Source organism: Sander lucioperca, chromosome 9 (assembly GCF_008315115.2).
Source record: "Sander lucioperca isolate FBNREF2018 chromosome 9, SLUC_FBN_1.2, whole genome shotgun sequence".
Lineage (NCBI taxonomy): Eukaryota > Metazoa > Chordata > Actinopteri > Perciformes > Percidae > Sander > Sander lucioperca.
Window position 1 is genome coordinate 31,541,518 of NC_050181.1, and position 5,567 is coordinate 31,547,084.

The 5,567-nt window shown below is 41.5% G+C and overlaps 1 long non-coding RNA gene across 1 annotated transcript; it reads left to right on the forward strand.

Annotated features, from left to right (window-relative positions):
- Positions 1 to 367: 367 nt before the first annotated feature.
- Positions 368 to 1,074, forward strand: LOC116040506. The gene is made up of 2 exons (XR_004102703.2): positions 368 to 541; positions 780 to 1,074. It is a non-coding gene; the product is annotated as an uncharacterized LOC116040506 (long non-coding RNA).
- Positions 1,075 to 5,567: the final 4,493 nt, after the last annotated feature.

Genomic DNA, 5,567 nt, shown 5'->3' on the forward strand with positions numbered 1-5,567 from the left:
TGGAACACAAATGCTACCACACTGAGTGGTTGGCCGAAGACTCCCCTGCCTACAAGGTCCTTTATGAAATGGTCATGAATGCACACCTACTGAAAGACCTGGAACAAATGGCACTGTTTAAACACACGTATGTTTATCAAATACTTCACAGCTATTGAATTGGCTCCATACATTTTAGTTTGTGTGGGAACTATTTCTGTGAAACTGGTTTACAATGTATTAGGTGTTAATATTGCACCACAGACAATGAAAATTACATAAAGCCAATCTTCAACAGATCATGCACACAACTTGTAATCTGTGTTCCATGTATTGTTTATACAGTATTTTCTCATTTGTACTGTCTTTATTTCTGTTTCACCAGGACAACTTGAGGTCTTCCATAATGCCCTTCTCAAATACTGTCCTAAAAGATTGCACTTTGAATATGCATCAATGCAAGCGCGAACAATGTTGGCAGTCATGGACCATAACGAGAACCACAACACACAATGACAAGGCACAAACAGAACAACAGGCAAACAAGCAAAAACAGCATCTGGTAAGTACTAAAAATATATTATATTGATACTATAACCTCCTGATACTTCAGAGTTTTGAGCGATACACATATCAGTAATGATCTGTATGTAATTTATCGCCTAAATATATAAATTACCATATTTATCTTTTACAACATAACACTTGCACGTGCTGGTATAACTTGCATGATATGATATAGCCTTCAGATCAGAATCGTAACAGACCAAAGTCCTCAGTCATGTTGGTTTTCATTTCAGGCCTCCAAAGACACAATGTGGTTTTCCAAAAACAATCCAAACAATGGATTGCCAGACCTGTCTACCAGGAAACAACACAGACTTTCAGGAATGACATGATGGATGCAGTCTTTCAGAGAAGGCTGGATCCATCGGTGAAATACCAAGATCCCGAATCCCATTTCTAAGTTCCCCGTTTGGCTGCTAACCTCGCCAGAGTTTCAAAACCCAGGAAGGAGGATGTCATTTCCGGACACACATCAAGGTTCACAGGTCCAGACTCATAATGGTATGATATGGTTATAAATAAATAAATGGTCACCCGGGGTGGGTGACCCAATCTGGACCCCCGGGAGAGGCATTCCATAGGCCTGTTTTTCATTCTGTCACCACTGCCACCTAAAGTGACTCTTTTGTTATTATTGTTGTACAGTATATTGTTGTTGTTGTCCAGCTATTGTAAAATAAATAATATTTCTCAGTTTGTGATTTCTCTTGTTCTCTTAGCTCTCCTGTGCATCTGCCTTGTGTGGGCCTACAAGTTGTACAGTAAAAGCTGTTCAATCTCATACTGACTACACACCATATGTTAACAAAAATTAAAAGACATAATTGTAGATGTTGCAAGAATGTATTTGAACTAGAAAATATTACAATAAATATAAAGCAAATCAAGGTTTCACATATTTTCAAGATGAAATAAAGCTCCGCTGTCTTGTAAGAGGTCCAAGGATGGAACCTGTGTGGGCAGAGAAGAAACTGTAAGGCAGTGTAGTTTTACAGACCAGTGTCAAAGTATCAGACAGGCTGAGTAGAATATGCAAAGTATATACAGAGTAATGTAGTCAGGGATAAAACAATCAAGACAAGTACTACTCTGATATTCGTAGGTTGCTCTTTTATGGTGTTGGGAATTGGTATGGTTACAGACTCAATTATTGGCAAATTATCAATGTTTATCATTATTAATCAAAATATGGATATTAATAACTTTATCATATTAACAACTATCAAAACGGGGCACCACCCTGACTCAGGGGCCAATAGCTGAACTGTGGAAACCGTCTCAAAGGTCGTCTCTTTTAAATACAGATCTCAATTAACGTCATTAATTTATCTTTGTAGCTTTAAAAGGGACACAAGAAGGGTGAAAGATTGAGCACTAACCTGTATAATCCAGCTGTTATTACAATGCAATATACAAATCACAGATGACTAGTTAAAATATAACAATTTATTTAACTTCAAAAATACTGATGGTCAATCAATAATCTTTCAATCGTCACAACTCTAGTTACTTGTTACAGTTCTAGCAAACAAAACAGCAATCCAGTTTGTGTGTGTGTGTGTGTGTGTGCAGGATAGGAGGAGGAAAAAGGGGGGGGGTAGGAGTAGCAGGGCCACGCGGTCGACTAACCACGCGAGGTTCAAGATGGCGGTCGGATGTGCCGCCTGCTTGTAAGCTCTTTGTTGTTTGTTACAAAGACCCAAAATGGCTACTCCCAACGCTGAAGTAGTGGGGAACCCCGCAAGACTTCAACACATTTTACGGACAAAGAGGGGACACACCCCAGAGTGTTAGTCTGGCGCCGAAATGGCGATTGAAACTCTGTTACATCTTGCGCGTCCCTGGTATCGGCCGAGACCAGCTGTTAACACGGGACGCGTATGTGCTTGTTTGTATGTGTGTGTGTAGGTTTAGGAGGAAAAGAGAGAGAAATACCTAAAAATCATGGAATTGATTAACTGGTCTCTCAACGCAATTGACACTGTATTCTCGAGGAGGAGCACTGGTTTGGGTGAGCCAGCATGTCCTGACGGAACGTTTGCTGCGGGGTATACGATGGACGGCTGGGAGAAATAGCGTGTCGTGTGTCTCTCTGCTCTTTCCGTGGAGGACGTTGAGGATATCTACCTATTTGGAACCCTGATAACTGGAATGTTGCTGATTGGAGGATGCTTCACTCTGGTTTATCGTAGAATTGGAAAGACTTTGGTAGCTGTCCAAAGCCCAAGGAGCACATCGGTTTGAATTATGTTTTTATACTTCTTATTTGCGCCGACAATCGCTTACCACTACCAGGGTTGCAACTGAAATAATAGGCTAAAGCAATGACAGTTTATGGAAAGCACAAGTGTAATTATGGTCAGATCTTGTGCCTGACTGATGGGGAAGTGATATTGATAAGCGATTTACGCATAACAGCGTCGGCTTTTTTGCTAGCTTTCCTCCCTTTTTTAGGAAGCAACGACTGTATTGCGTTTTGCCTGTAAAATCGTGTCTGTGTTCTTCATATTTATGTAGAATTATAGTTTGCTCTTCTTATGTAAAATAAGGGGCTCTGGTAGATGTTTGCTAGATTGGGAAACCCTGGGTTGATTGAACTAAATTTAGCACAAAAAGTAAGGAAATTTGTGTTTGGTAGATTATTTCTCTGTGGTAACAATGCTTTTTGGCAATAAATCTTATACCGTTGGAAATCCTGTTTAGTTCCCTTTCAAATGGTGCCCCATTTGTAAGGAACATGCATTTGTGGGATGAGCAGCAGCGCTGAGTATGTGGGTTGTGCCCATGAAAAATTTGCCAAATCTTCTCTGCCAATGCCAAACAGCATATTCTGCCATTGAGTCGTTTGGTCGTATTGGCAATTTAACAATTTATTCATTTCACAAACAGGAGCCTCAGTAGCGTGTGGAAGAACCATACACAGCCACAACAGCCTGGCACCTCCTCCTCATGCTGGTCACCAGCCTGGTCACACACTGCTGTGGGATGGCATCCCATTCTTCAACCAGCATTTGTCGTAAGTCAGCCAACGTGGTTGTGTTGGTCACTCTGGCACGAACAGCACGCCCAAGCTGATCCCACAAGTGCTCAAGGGGGGTCAGGACTGCTGGCAGGCCATTCCATCCTCTCCACTCCCACATTCTGGAGGTAGTCTCTGATAAACCCCGCCCTGTGGGGGCGAGCGTTGTCATCTTGGAGGATAGAGTTCGGTCCCAGACTGTGGAGATATGGGATTGCCACTGGTTGCAGAATCTCATCTCTAAATCAGGCACCTGATTGGCACAGCTGGGGGTACCAGAACCTCAAAACAATTGTCAATAGCAACAGCATAATAACCTTTTTGGCAATGGCAGAGAAGATTTGGCAAAGTTTTCATGGGCGCAACCCACATACTCAGCGCTGCTGCTCATCCCACAAATGCATGTTCCTTACAAATTGGGCACCATTTGAAAGGGAACTAAACAGGCTTTCCAACGCTATAAGATTTATTGCCAAAAAGCATTGTTACCACAGAGAAATAATCTACCAAACACAAATTTCCTTACTTTTTGTGCTAAGTTAACCACCGTCGTGACACACCGCAGTTGTTAGGTTTGGTGAAGCCAGGTAACTGAAATAAATCCAAGGCATGTTGATCTTGATTTGTAGTACAGGCCTCTGTTCCGTTTAGTCTTCATGTCCTCGTCATTGTTGGGTGTACCTGCTTGTTCTGGTTTACCTACCCCTTGTAAAGTATTTTTGCCTTTTTGAGTTTAGTTGTTATTTTGACGTTTCTCCTTGTTTTGGATTCCAGGATTTGAGGACTCATGTAAGCCTGGATTTTTGTCTGCTTTAATAAATTGTTCACCTGCATCTGCAAATTGTCGTGCATTTTGGGTCCAGAACTCAGGGTTTGAACCAGTTACTGTAAAAAGGTTTGAACCCACAATTCGCCACTTGCCACTATATTTGTTATTATAATTTAAATAAGATGCATATTTACGTTAAAAAGCATATAATCTGGTTGTAATTAAAACATTGTATTTACATAGATAGGATTAAACCATTTTGTATCTTGTCTTTTGTTCCAGTTTTCACTGTCTGTGAGATGATGTAAAAGAGCCACAGTAAACAGCATGATAAGCTTTCCCCTCATTGCTGTGCAAACCTGCAATCGCTGTTGAGTTTCCATGGCAATGACATGAATGGGAGCCTATAGCCCAAACCCACTGGGGTGGGTGGTAGAGACAGAGATGTGCTTTATTACACATAACTGAGTAGAAATGCAATGTATGTGTGTTTATGCCGTGCATGTGTATATAGTAGATTTATGTTTGCACACACACACACTGCAGACAAAGCTTTGATCGGTCAGAAATTCACCATGGCAACTATGACTGAGAGCTCAGCATGAGTTAAGCATCCATCAGCACAAACACACGGAATGGAAGAGAAGTGTGTGATCCAGTCAGGACAGCAGACCAACCAATCAGTGAGGCTGCTGTACTGTCTGACGGGTGTGCACAGACTCTCTGAGGGCAATATGCCCTCATACCTAAAAACCAAACAGAATAGGGCAATTACCATCCCAAAAACAACATATAAGACGTTTCTACATAATTTTGTGAAATGGCTGCACAGTGACTGTTTTAAACACATGGCACATGTTTAGGCAACACAAAATCCTTATGGTTAGGAAGGGTTATGGTAAAGAGATATTTCTCCTGTATTAGCTTCTTTGCGTTGGCTTCCAGTAACATCCAGGATTGAATTTGTTGATTGAAGTCCTTCTCCTGACCTACAAAGCTCTTAATGGTCAAGCACCATCATATCTTAAAGAGCTTATAGTACCCTATTGCTCCACAGCACTGCGCTCCCAGAATGCAGAGTTAATTTTGGTTCATAGAGTCTCCAAAAGTAGAATGGGAGCCAGAGCCTTCAGCTATCAGGCTCCTCTCCTGTGGAACCAGCTCCCAGTCTGGGTTCGGGAGGCAGACTGTCCCCACATTTAAGAGTAAGCTCAAATCTCTTTTTTTTCTTAT